Genomic DNA, 12,938 nt, shown 5'->3' with positions numbered 1-12,938 from the left:
CATTTTATGTCATTGTCAGTATGCACATCATAATTACAGATATCAAAATTGTTCCATAGATATAAGAAGTTGTGGTGTGAGTGCCAATGATACAACTCTCCATCCAAATAACAATTTATAAAAGTAAACCATTATACAATGTAGGTCAATGTACGGCCTTCAACACGGGGCCTTGGCTCACACCGAAAAACAAGCTATAACGGGCCCCAAAATTACTACTGTAAAACCATTCAAACCATAGTCCATTTCATCGTGAAAGAAGCATCAGTTTATTCTGTACTCAGTTCTCACTTGTCATTGTCAATTTTCCCTGGCTTCCAAAATGAAATGAATGGATACATTATGTTAAGGAAGCTGGCTTGTCATGTTTTGGATTTTTTGTCAGATTTTCGGAATCCTCTGGTTTTATCCATTTATTCTTGTTTTCCTGAAAAGACCTTCACATTGAAACAAAGGTGTTATAGTGGTCTACAATTAAAAAAAAAATGTTTGCTATTGCTTAGCAATATGTGGGATTCTATACTCGATATAGAATTCGTCCGAAAAATAATAATAACCTAGATGTTTATATTATAGTGTAACACCTTATTAGGAAGTATATTCCTATAAAAATAACTAAGTTCATACTTCAAAAAATATAAAGAACCTATTATTGTATGGTTGATATGCACTTGTTATGTAGCTAAGTTGTTGATTAGCGTGTAGTGACCTACAATTGAACTAACTTTTCATTTCTAACTAAACATGTTCACAAACAGACAATCTGCATTGTATTCAATTTATTTTGTTCAATAAAATGATTAATTAATTTGTAGTTGGCTTTTATTCAAACATGTTTTGCTGTTGCTAAGCAACACTAGTGTTGCTATGCTCAATACGGAATTTGTTAAGAATAAAAAAAAGATGTATATGAAAAAATATTGGAATGAAACATCATATGAAAAGAAACAACTGCTTAATTCATCGTTAAGAGGTGCAAGCACCAATTTTTTAACCGTTGCTAGGCAAAACTTATGTTGCTAAGGTTGTTTTTAAGCATATAGAAAAAAAATCAAAGGGAATTTTCATTTGTGACTTCAATATAAAAAAGAAGATGTGGTATGATTGCCAATGAGACAACTATCCACAAAAGACCAAAATGACACAGACATTAACAACTATAGGTCATCGTACGGCCTTCAACAATGAGCAAAGCCCATACCGCATAGTCAGCTATAAAAGGCCCCGATAAGACAATGTAAAACAATTCAAACGAGACAACCAACGGCCTTATTTATGTACAAAAAAATGAACGAAAATCAAATATGTAACACATAAACAAACGACAACCACTGAATTACAGGCTCCTGACTTGGGACAGGAACATACATAAATAATGTGGCGGGGTTAAACATGTTAGCGGGATCCCAACCCTCCCCTCAACCTGGGACAGTGGTATAACAGTACAACATAAGAACGAACTATAAAAATCAGTTGAAAAAGGCTTAACTCATCAGATGGACAAACATACAAGTGGACGTTGCCCGGTACTTATACATCCCGACACAAAAAGACACAATGAACAGATCTGAGAGTACTTGCAGTTATCTGACAGCTAGTTCAAAGCCATTAACAACTAAAAAAAAGACTAAGACTAAACTATCAATCCGTATACATCCATCATCCAATGGATTTAGTGTAAAGACGTCATAAACAGCCAGAGAAAAACACGACCTTGTGCAATGTATCTTTATTATGTCTTGTATGTCTGCTTCAATTGTTTTTTTTTCTTTGCAGCTAAAGCTTATAAAAAAATGTGTATTGCATAGGATTGAATACTTAATACATACATGACATAAGCTTGTAGGTATTAAAGGTCTTTTTATATGTGTTGCGGTGCATAAACCGAAATATAAAACAGTGTAAACAGTTTGAAAAAATTCTAATATATTTCCATCGCGAAACTGAATGGTATGTTTTTATCAGTATGTACATGACGTAAGTAAAAAAAAACAATAGTTATGCAAAAGACAAATGGATGTTTATAAGCTGATTGTTAAAATTTGTTAAAGTGTCTCTAAAGAATTATGGAAGTGTATAAAATAATAGAATCCTTTGATGAGATAGGGAATGGAAATGGGGACAGCTGAAAGTCATCAATGGATTTTCAACACAGCGGGGATATCCCGTACTAGGAGGCTTACTTCAATTGGCCCCAAGTATGATAGTTGCTGTATGTCCTTGCGCTTCTGTGTTTATTACAAATAAACACATTAACATGATTGAATAAAGTTCTATCATTTTCGATCAGGGAATTGGTACAATCAACATCAAACCGTTTTATCTTGCTCAACATGTATTTGAAAAATATAAAACTTAATATGACGATAAATTATTTACAAACCAATTTTATTGAAATGTGTTGACTTTAATTATCTGTATTCGAATAATTATACTAGGTATTGATTGTACAGTCAGCTTGTTCATTCTGTTAAAATAAACATTGATATAAAATTGGTTTTGCGAATAGGATGTTTTTGTCAATTGTAATTCATCCGAAATATGTATAAAGATTGAAAAGAAAACAAAGAAAGGTCATTATTACTTGCATATTCTGTGCAAGTTAAATTCTTATTTGTGTTGCTAAGTTTTTTAAATATCTATGATATGTCTTGTGTACTATTATTTTTCTGTTTGTCTTTTTCATTTTAAACCATGAAGTTGTCAGTTTTTTTATCTGTGAGTTTGAATAACCCTCTGGTATTTTTCGCCCCTCTTTTGTCACTGATTGCTAATAACTTATATATGTTGTGTACAAAGTTATCATTTTGTACAAATTATAATTTGTACAAATTATCATTTGTATTTTGACTTTGTACAAATTATCATTTGTATTTTGACTTTGTACAAATTGTAATTTGTACAAAAAGTGTCTGTACAAATTACTATTTGTACAAAACTTGATGACAATGCACTTATAACTTGTACAATATTTTACAATATATATTGTGGTGAAAAAAGCATTGAAACACACAACAGAATTGCTAATAAATGACCACATAATTCACCATAATTATCAAATACTAAATTAATTCTGTATCTTTCGTTTGAGATGGCATCGGGAATGCAGTACATTATCTTTTGACTTTCACATTTTTACTTTTTGAAGTACTGTACCCGCCTATGCATTCACATGAAAGAAACCCCTGGCAACCTGTTTTAAAGGCTGTTTAACTGCGATACATAGCAAAAGTTGAAGCCCAAGAACAGTTACTGTGAATAAAATATGTTTTTCATAGCTTCAATTTAACTATGAGACATAAATATCCTGTTCAAATTTATACAGTTTTTCTGATTTGGTAATCAAAATCTCCAGATTCAACAATTACGCCAGAAATATATCGAGAATAGGTTTGGACACGATCATACTGAGGAATATGTATAAATGACATTAGGCCGAAACAACAAGTTTTGTTAGTTACTGGTTGTTTTCTTGGTAAGATATTCGTCTTGGGTCTATTTTCCACACAGTGCACACTTCCTTGCAAGAATGATCGCTGTTTCAATATCATAAAATTGAAAATGGAAATGGGGAATGTGCCAAAGAAACAACAACCTGACCATAAAAAAAAAACAACAGCAGAAGGTCACCAACAGGTCTTCAATGTAGCAAGAAATTCCCGCACCCGGAGGCAGTATCGTTCCCAATTTAACTATGAGTCCATTATGTTTGTCCTTGGGGTACACATACTTGTTCTTTTGTCTTTCATTCCGTGTTAGGTTTAGGAAATTACGGGGTTAGGACTTTGATAAATTGTGGAAAATCACAGTTATACAGACTTTTTTTCTAAACTCTTTCACATGTTTGGCTGATTTTTGGTATGTGAGTTAACAAAGATGAGTTACAGATCAAGTTTAAGTTTGTTCCGCTCGGCTAATTTTGGCAGAAATTACGGGCTATGGACTTTAATAAATTGTTTAAAATCACAGTTATAGACTTTTTTTCTATACGCATCCCCATTTTGAGTTGATTTTTGACTACCATCATGTTTGTGTCCACATGTGTTATTGAAATTGCAGATTTTTTCACTTTTTGAGACGGGACCATTCGTGTCAAGCATTGATTACCTTCGCTGTATTTGGTAAAACTTTTAGGAATTTTGGTCCTCAATGCTCTTCAACTTCGTAATTTATTTGGCCTTTTTAACTTTTTTGGATTCGAGCGTCACTGATGAGTCTTTTGTAGACGAAACACGCGTCTGGCGTATATACTAAATTTAGTCCTGGTATCTATGATGAGTTTATTTGACTCATCTAGTTTCATCAAAATCCAAATTATGAATTTTTGTTATAAGTTATAAGTTATAAGTGAATTTTCGTCAAATATTGTACAAATTGTAATTTGCACAGGCACTTTTTGTACAAATTTCAATTTGTACAAAGTCAAATACAAATTATAATGTGTACAATTTTTTTGTATATATCATAATTTGTACAAAATAATAACTTGTACACAACATATATATAGAACTATTCATATCAACTAAATGCTGCTAATGAGACATAATGTCGCTGATAAACTAGTTTTTTTGTTTAGATAGATGAAATCTGGTTATTTCTCAATCAGTTCTAGCATCAATACCCTTGTTTGTGAACTTCAAGTTGAAGAATGAACGTTTTTGCAGTTCCTCCAAATGTTCAAAAACGGGTCTGAATAATCTATGGTTAGCAATATCCATCACCATGGCAACTATTTTATACCTAGTAGATCGACTGTCTATAGTGTGGCATTCTTTACACACTTTCAATAGAGAGTTCAGTCTAGAAAGCGGAAGTGAGTACAGTTTAGAGCGAATGTGATGAATTCCAAGAGGTTTATTGATATGTTCGGCAAGGCCATCTATAGAAACATCATGCATATCAGGTGGATTATAGCGACGATGTACATGGCTCCTCGGCCGACGAAGAGACCTATTGAATAAATCCATCACATTAACTGAACTACAGATAGTTAAATGTTACACTGGTATTTTTCGTACTTAGGTATGACATGAAAGAAGGACTTAAATGTAGGTATATATCTTGCTTTGTATTATTGTGTGTCAGTTTCCTGGGGCTTGATAATGTAAAAGTTACGTTGTGTGCGAGTTTCAGAGAGTATTTTTGATATTACAAAGCAAGATTTGGTTTCATACGGACACTTGTCGCTATATTTCAATTTCGATTCTGATGTTGACAAATGCCTTATCAAATATTTAGTTAATCATAAACATTTAAGTATTCCGGACTGATTGATGTGTTTAAATAAAATAGACAATTATAACGGTTTTGTAATTTAAGATATATGTAAATATGATTTACTTGAGTGTTTTGGTGTCACGCAACCAAGAAGTAAGAATAAAAAAATTCAAATCAATTGGAAATAAAGCATTCAAGTCATGTTTTTAGTTTTGAGTATGTATATGTAAGAACCGTTATGGAACAATCAATGTGCAATAAAATTTCATATACCTTAGTTAAAAGTTATTTCAATATTAGTCTTTTATTCCACCGAGCAGTGGCATTATTCTTTAATCAAATAAACTAGTAAAACTTCTTATTAGTATCTTTGTTATGTGTTCTTGTGATTCATATTTCTTAAAAGAAGAATAACTTTATATGTTTATTTGTTCTGAAAATGTCTAAATTTGTCATGGTTTAGGCCAAATCAAATATTTGTTTCACCTTAATTTTGTCCGTTTCTTAGAGCGCAGTTGTTAAAATAAAAAGTTACACAATTCACTTATTGACAAATGAGAAGCCTTGTATCCAAATTTGGTTAAAGACGTGTATCTACAGTTACAAAACGTAGCAGCTAGTCAATTGACTAAACATTGTGTTCTAGCAAACTATACACCTGCGGATTTATTTTGATCCATATTATGCCAATTTAAAAAATAAAAGGATATGCGGATTGTTATACGCAATTGATACAGCAACCCAACAAAAAAAAACACTATCTATACGATATATAAAGGGCACCATACATTCTTCAACAAAAAGATGGCTGACTATACAATATATCTATCTCTTTTTTGTCCAAAGTCTATAGAATTGGATAAATTAAACGAATAAAATAAATGGCTTAGGACAAACAAAAAACTATGGGTACAACACCATCTTAAGTACTTCTATTTCGGGAATATCTGAAATGAAATTGAAGTACTTGTGTGACTTTCTAGTGGTATCCATATATAAACATTTGAAAGTCGTTAAAAATGATTTGGTTAAAAAGCAATGAAAACCAAATATTCTATAAAGTTGTGCATTGAAGCAGAAACAATATTTTATTTTCGGTAAATGTACTGAACATTTTGAAAAAGTGAGATGTAATGTAGTTAGCAACTTTTTGATATGTGCAAGTATTATTCTGATTCAAATTATACCCTATATACTTATCAATTTGAATTAATAAACTTTTTATCTATAAACAAAGATCATTACCAGCTTGTTGTAATGTTCGGAAGTTCCTTCAGCAAAAAATAACAAAACCAGAATGGTTAAATTGCGTGATTATTTTTCATTAACATGATTTTGTTTGTGTGATTTGAAAAAGAATAGATACCAGAGGGACATTCAAACTCATAGATCGAAAACAAATTGACAACGCCATGGCTAAAAAGGAAAAAGGCAAACAGACAAATAATAGTACCCGAGACACAATATCGAAAACTAAAGACTAAGCAACATGAACCCCAACAAAATTTTGAGTTGCTATCAACCGCTCCGACAGGCTAAACAGATCCTGCCCAACACGTGGCACCCGTCGTATTGCCCATGTTATTATCAGGTAAATAGTCAAATTCGGTATATGTGCCTGTCCCTATTTGGAAACCTATATGTAAAAGTTATTGTATGTTTTGTTTATCATATTTGTATACGAATCGATACTTTTTTCAATGGTTTGAATTATTTTACATTTTTAATTCGAAACCTTTAATATCATGCTACAGTATAAGTTTTACTGATTGCTAATGCGAGAGTGACCTATAGCTATTTACTTCAACAACATTCTGCCTTTGGTAGTAGGTGGATAGTTTCTTATTATCGAACATACCGCATCCTTGTATTTTTTTAAATAAACATGTGTGTTTCATTTGTTTGGCTTTATTATGCAGCAAATATCTCTAGACGAAAGCTAACGTATCATCACAATCGACAGTTTCATTAAACATTTGAATCGTGGCATTTAATTGTATTTACTCATTTGCTATATATATTGAAGTTACTAGGGGCAATCAAATTTATACTGTTTTTATTTACACTTATACATTTTGCAAATAAACGAATGAAATTATGACGAGCAAGGCGAAATGTTTTTTTAAAAGTGTCGATTAATCCAAAAAAAGCACCATCCCACAAAAAATAAACACATTTGATTAAAATACAGAAATATAGTCTTTTTCATCATAGACTGATATGAATTGCTTTGTTATGCTATATATCTAGAGTCAAGACAGTGCATAATGTGACCTTTTAAAGTAGGTGAAATACACATGAGCCATAATAAGAACAAGTCCTATTGCCGTTGGTCGTAGCAATCCAAGAAAGGATTCTACATTCAGGGTGAACCCTATCACGCACATCAGCAGCAGACAGCTTATTATTACCATAGAAACCCATCTAACAACAAAAATAATCTTTGCGTTTCTAAGCCCGTCCGGAATATTAGTTGTCAATTTTGTTTGAGATGAAGATACGCTGATGGAAAATCATTGTTCATTGAATATGATGACTTCATTTCACTACCAACCACATTCCTTTCCTTGGTTTGATAACTGGACTCTTTTGTCCATGTTTGGTCCGATTCGTTAGGAGGAGCCTCGTTCCCATAGTACCAAGCTACTTGGAAACCGTTGACGTATGCTACACTGCTTGAAAAATAGCACATGATGACATACTGAATAGGCATGACAAGGATGTTGTTGGCGAGAAAGTCGGTCATCTTTCCTACCATAGCTATAACAACTGAACCGGTCGCTTGACCACTGGTTGACTGTAGCCTCATGTTCAGTAACACCTACAAAAAAAAAACCAACATACAATTTACTGTGGATTCATTTATTTTCGTGGGCATCAATTTTCATGGATTTCTCTAAACTTTCATATTCGTGGATATTTGATTTCGTGGTTTTGTCAATCTCTGTTTACTAAGCCTTATGAAAATATGTTATTCGTTGAAAATTTGAAGTTCATTATCTACTAAATCCTTGTATTCCTATGGATCAGGAGTAACCAATACATGAATGTCTCATATTTTGATGAAAGCATGGCTTGTTTTTATCATCTCCCAAAGATCTTGTTGTTATTGTGACAAGGCCAGTTGACGTGTATACGCAACAAGTAATCGAGGTGAACAGAAATCTTACAGTTTTTACTATTTCAATCTCAATAAATCTATCTCTGTTTATATAAAATCTAGTATATCTTCATTGTATTGCAGCTTTTTCACATACAAAATAATTTAAAAGAACAGCTGTATTGATGATCGAAATACTATTTCATTGTAGAAAATGTTTTACCAGCAATAAAAATCAGGCCAAAAATGAATTCAAATACTTTCTATTATCAGAACAGCACATAACTGTTGTTACTCAATATGGAACGATGAGTGGTCATACTTTAGTAATTATATAAAAAGTAAAATCACATAAATACAGAACTTACAGGAAAATCAATTCGGAAAGTCCATAATCACATGGCAAAATCAAAAAACAAAACGCATCAAAAACGAATGGACAAGAACTGTCATATTCCTGACTTGGTACAGGCATTTTCAAATGTAAAAAATGGTGGATTAAACCAGCTTTTATAGCGCTAACCCTCTCACTTTGATGACAGTCTCATTAAATTCCTTTATATTTACATTGATGCCTTAACTATAAAAGGTCCTTGGGCTTTATTTCCAAATAACTACAGAAAAGTTACCCCTAGAGCTACATAACTCCCAAACAAAACATTTTTTTATAAATGCATAATGGAAAACTGTTGTCGCTTCGTTTCTTTTCTCACTTTTAACAATAGGATTATGAACAATGAGATGTGGTATGATTGACACAGTTCATGAGGGACCAAAGTATGATCATTTAAACAAGTTGAACAATTATTCGTCTCACAATATTGTATTATATTTTGTATTGCGTTTATTGTCCTTTTGTTTTGTGCCAGCTAACAAAATAATTTCGATCTTAATATGGAACAATATTAACGTTGAAAGTGAAAAAGTGCATGTTTTTTTAAATAGTACATCACACCTTTAATTGAACGTGTTCCTTTAAAAACGGTCCTATCTAAGTTATTCCTCCTTATTTGTGAATTCTTCTCAAAAATTGGATATCTGAATGATAAAAAGGAATTAAGACTTAAATGTCATTTTCCGATTGCCCTCCTTACTTTCTAAAGTAGCACAGCTGCATTAAGATACTGAACTACTAACGACGTCATTTCATTGGATATAGAGTGAATATTTTATCCTAAATTCCTAATAACCAAATGTGAGTGCAATTATCAATCCCTCTGAAGATATAGCCTGTGTAAATAAGTTTAACACTCCCTTTAAAGTAACAAGAAGCACTGATATCAAATTAAGGCAATTCAAAAGAAAATTGATTTGTTGAAGATTGTCCTAATTTCATGTCTGTTCCTTAATAAAGAATGATGAATTATCAAATCAAAAATAGCAAGCAAATAGAAAAAATATAAGATTCTTGATCGAAGAACTGACGACAGACATTTCTTAATTGATTCATGTTTTTATGTTATGACATTGGTTTCTTATTTATAACAGTTAAATTATCTGAATGAATGTCATACTTTTACGTTTTGTATTGTTATGACGAGAGAGCTCTCATATATGCTAAGGGTCTTCTTATATTATGTTTAAAATAAAAGACCAGTTCAATATAGGCGTTTAAATAATGATTAATTTTTTTATACACAGTTTAGATGATAACTCGTAAGATTTTGTTTGTGTGTTTTTTTTTGAAAGAATAAAGACAATTCGAAAGTCTGTGACGTATGATGCGGTAATTTTTAGTTTTTTCGGCTTTCCTCAACAATAATAAGAAATACTGCAAAACCAAATCTTCAACGTATTTTGTGTTACCGATTTCGCGTTCTTAAATAACATGAATAACATATTGTATGAAATTGGAAAAACATTGAGATAATAGTATTAAAAGCACAAGAACTTGAAGTTTATATGGTTTTTTTTTCAATTGACAAATTCATCGTAGATACCGGAATTAAAATTGTTTACACCAGATGCGCATTTTTTCCACAAAAGACTAGTGAAGCTCGAAAATTAACTCAAGAGCTGAATAAAGTACGTTGTTGCATTTCATTGAAAACCCGATATTGCAAAGGATTTTGATAATTACAGCTAAAAGGTTTGAGCGTTTTCCTCGTGAAACATTAAAAACACTGTTTACAAATGTGCTAGAGATAAAGCGAATACTGAAGGAATATATAAACTCAAAACGTCAAAGATACACTAACAACGGAGTGCTACAAATTGAAACACACCTGTCCCAAGTCAAGAATCTGATATTCAGTAGTTGTCGTTTGTTGATGTGGTTCAAAAGTGTTTTTTGTTTCTCATTTTGTTTTATAAAGAAATCAGACCGTTGGTTTTCACGCTTGAATGGTTAACAATAGTATTTTTTGGAGTCCCTTTATAGCTTGCTATTCTGTGTGATCCAAGGTTCCGTGTTGAAGACCGTACCTTGAGCTATAATCATGATAATGGTTCACTTTTATAAATTAAGACTTGATTTGACACTCATACCAAATCTTCCTACATCTATTAAATTGAATTTATTTTTTCTTTAAAATAAATATTTTGGTATATTAATCAGTACAAAACAAGTTTATATTTCAGACATAGATTTTGGGGGGAAATGAAACCTGCAGTATTTTCGTTGAATAGGTTGATTCGTATTGTTGTATTATTTGATCACGCTGCACATATAGATTCAACTACTACTCATATCACGGAAATGTTTATTCTACATCAATCATTATTGTGCACAATATGCAAAATAGTGTCTTTTAAGTGCACCTACAATATATTATAAAAACTTTATATTTAACCCTCTAATTCTTGTAAAGTAAATCAACAACAAGTGATATTACTTTACCATGTTCAAATCCCCACAGACACATTGTTATAGTCGTGCACCATGGCACTCAGAAAACTAGTATGTCAACATATTTGCACCAAAATATAAATGCCACATATTCTATGAAATATTACCTGTGGAAAGGTTTCTATGCACCATAATACAATTGCCACATATTCTATGAAATTCTCCACCTTGAATAGCAGTTCAACAGCAATAATAGCCGACCACGTGACAACACACACAGCAGGGTAAATTATTTTCAGTATCTTTTGGTACTTTCCATAAATCAAAAATTGCACAAGAAGTGCAAATTCTAAAATAGGACAATACACCGAACTTATTTGTCCATAAATTGGTATTTTAGCATATATGAATACGAAGAATAAGTTTATCAACGATGCCGTAAAATTCAATGTTGCCCATAGTACACTGAGTCCTCTTACTGACTTCCGGCGGAAGTTCTTCCATACTTAAGGAAGTAGAACAATGAAACACAGCGTGGTGCTACACATGCCGTTTACATTGCCAAGCATACATGTCCAAAGAGGCCAACTGTCTCGACAGTTTTGCTGTAGGAATTTGTTATTGTCACTAAAATTCCCATCTGCCATAATATGTGTGATATTATACACCTGCAAGTACATGTAAAACAAAAACAGAAAACGATTAACTTAAACAATCGAAAAAAATAAACGTACGAACACTATAAGGTTTAGAATGACGCATGCCACATGTGGCGCAGGATCTGCCTACACTTCCAGAGCACTGAGATCAAACATTTAAAGTTGGATTCATGTTGCGTAGACTTAGTATTTTCTTATTTTGTATTTTCTGAATTGCAGCTTTTCTTTTGTACGATGTCGCCAGGCTGACTATATGATTTTAGAAATTATACTTTATCTAATAAATTAACAAATACCTCAATCGCTATATTTGCCAGGTTTAAAAAAATCGTTTAGTTTCTCATTGGTTTCTGAAAAAGGTAAAGCGAGGTTTTGTTCTTCCACATTGTTTTGTTATTTAAAAATTATCAATATACTGGTCCTCTTTGAAGATCGATTGTTAACATTTGGGGGCTTGTTATAGCGTACAATGCGGTATGGGCTTTTTTCATTCTTGAAGACCGTATGGTGACCTATAGTTTTTAAGTTCTGTGTCATTTGGTCTCTTGTGGAGAGTTGTCTCATTGGCAATTATACCACATCTTTTTTTTTATATATCCTTTATTTTCTTAATTTATTAGTTACACTATTCGAAACTATTTGTGTTTCATTTTCTCTTGTTAAGTCCGAAAAATTGGAATTAACAGTTAGCAGATCTAATGAAGCACACACGTCATGTACTAAGCTGTCAAAACGTCTGGTCCATAAATAACATATGTATATTATATATTCACGTTTGAGCAATCAACATATAATATTCATATGTATTCATATGCATTTGAATAGTTATAGTCGCTACATTTACTTTAAACATCCGCCATGATGCAGTCAATTGTGCTTTGAAAGTAGCGATAATTCCCGAAAACCAATAAGAAAAATGCATTTTCCTGGGGATATGTAATCACTTACAATTTGAAAAATATGATCGATATGTGCATCATTCGTCCATTTATTTCACTAACTTAAGGTTGATTCATTTTTTTTTTGGATCGACTGAAATGTTATATTTTCGCTTCTGTCCCTTTTAACTTTTCTATTTATTGTGTTATCTATTTTCGAATATCAATACAAAAAAAGGAAGATGTTGTATGATTGCCAATGAGACAACTCTCCACAAGACACCAAAATGACATAT

At 32.0% G+C, this 12,938-nt stretch overlaps 1 pseudogene; it reads right to left on the bottom strand.

The window, feature by feature from the left end:
• Nucleotides 1-7,256: 7,256 nt before the first annotated feature.
• LOC143055542 (uncharacterized) lies at nucleotides 7,257-11,770 on the bottom strand (annotated as a pseudogene).
• Nucleotides 11,771-12,938: the final 1,168 nt, after the last annotated feature.

Source organism: Mytilus galloprovincialis, chromosome 12 (genome assembly GCF_965363235.1).
Source record: "Mytilus galloprovincialis chromosome 12, xbMytGall1.hap1.1, whole genome shotgun sequence".
Lineage (NCBI taxonomy): Eukaryota > Metazoa > Mollusca > Bivalvia > Mytilida > Mytilidae > Mytilus > Mytilus galloprovincialis.
This window is presented reverse-complemented; position numbering and strand designations above follow the sequence as displayed.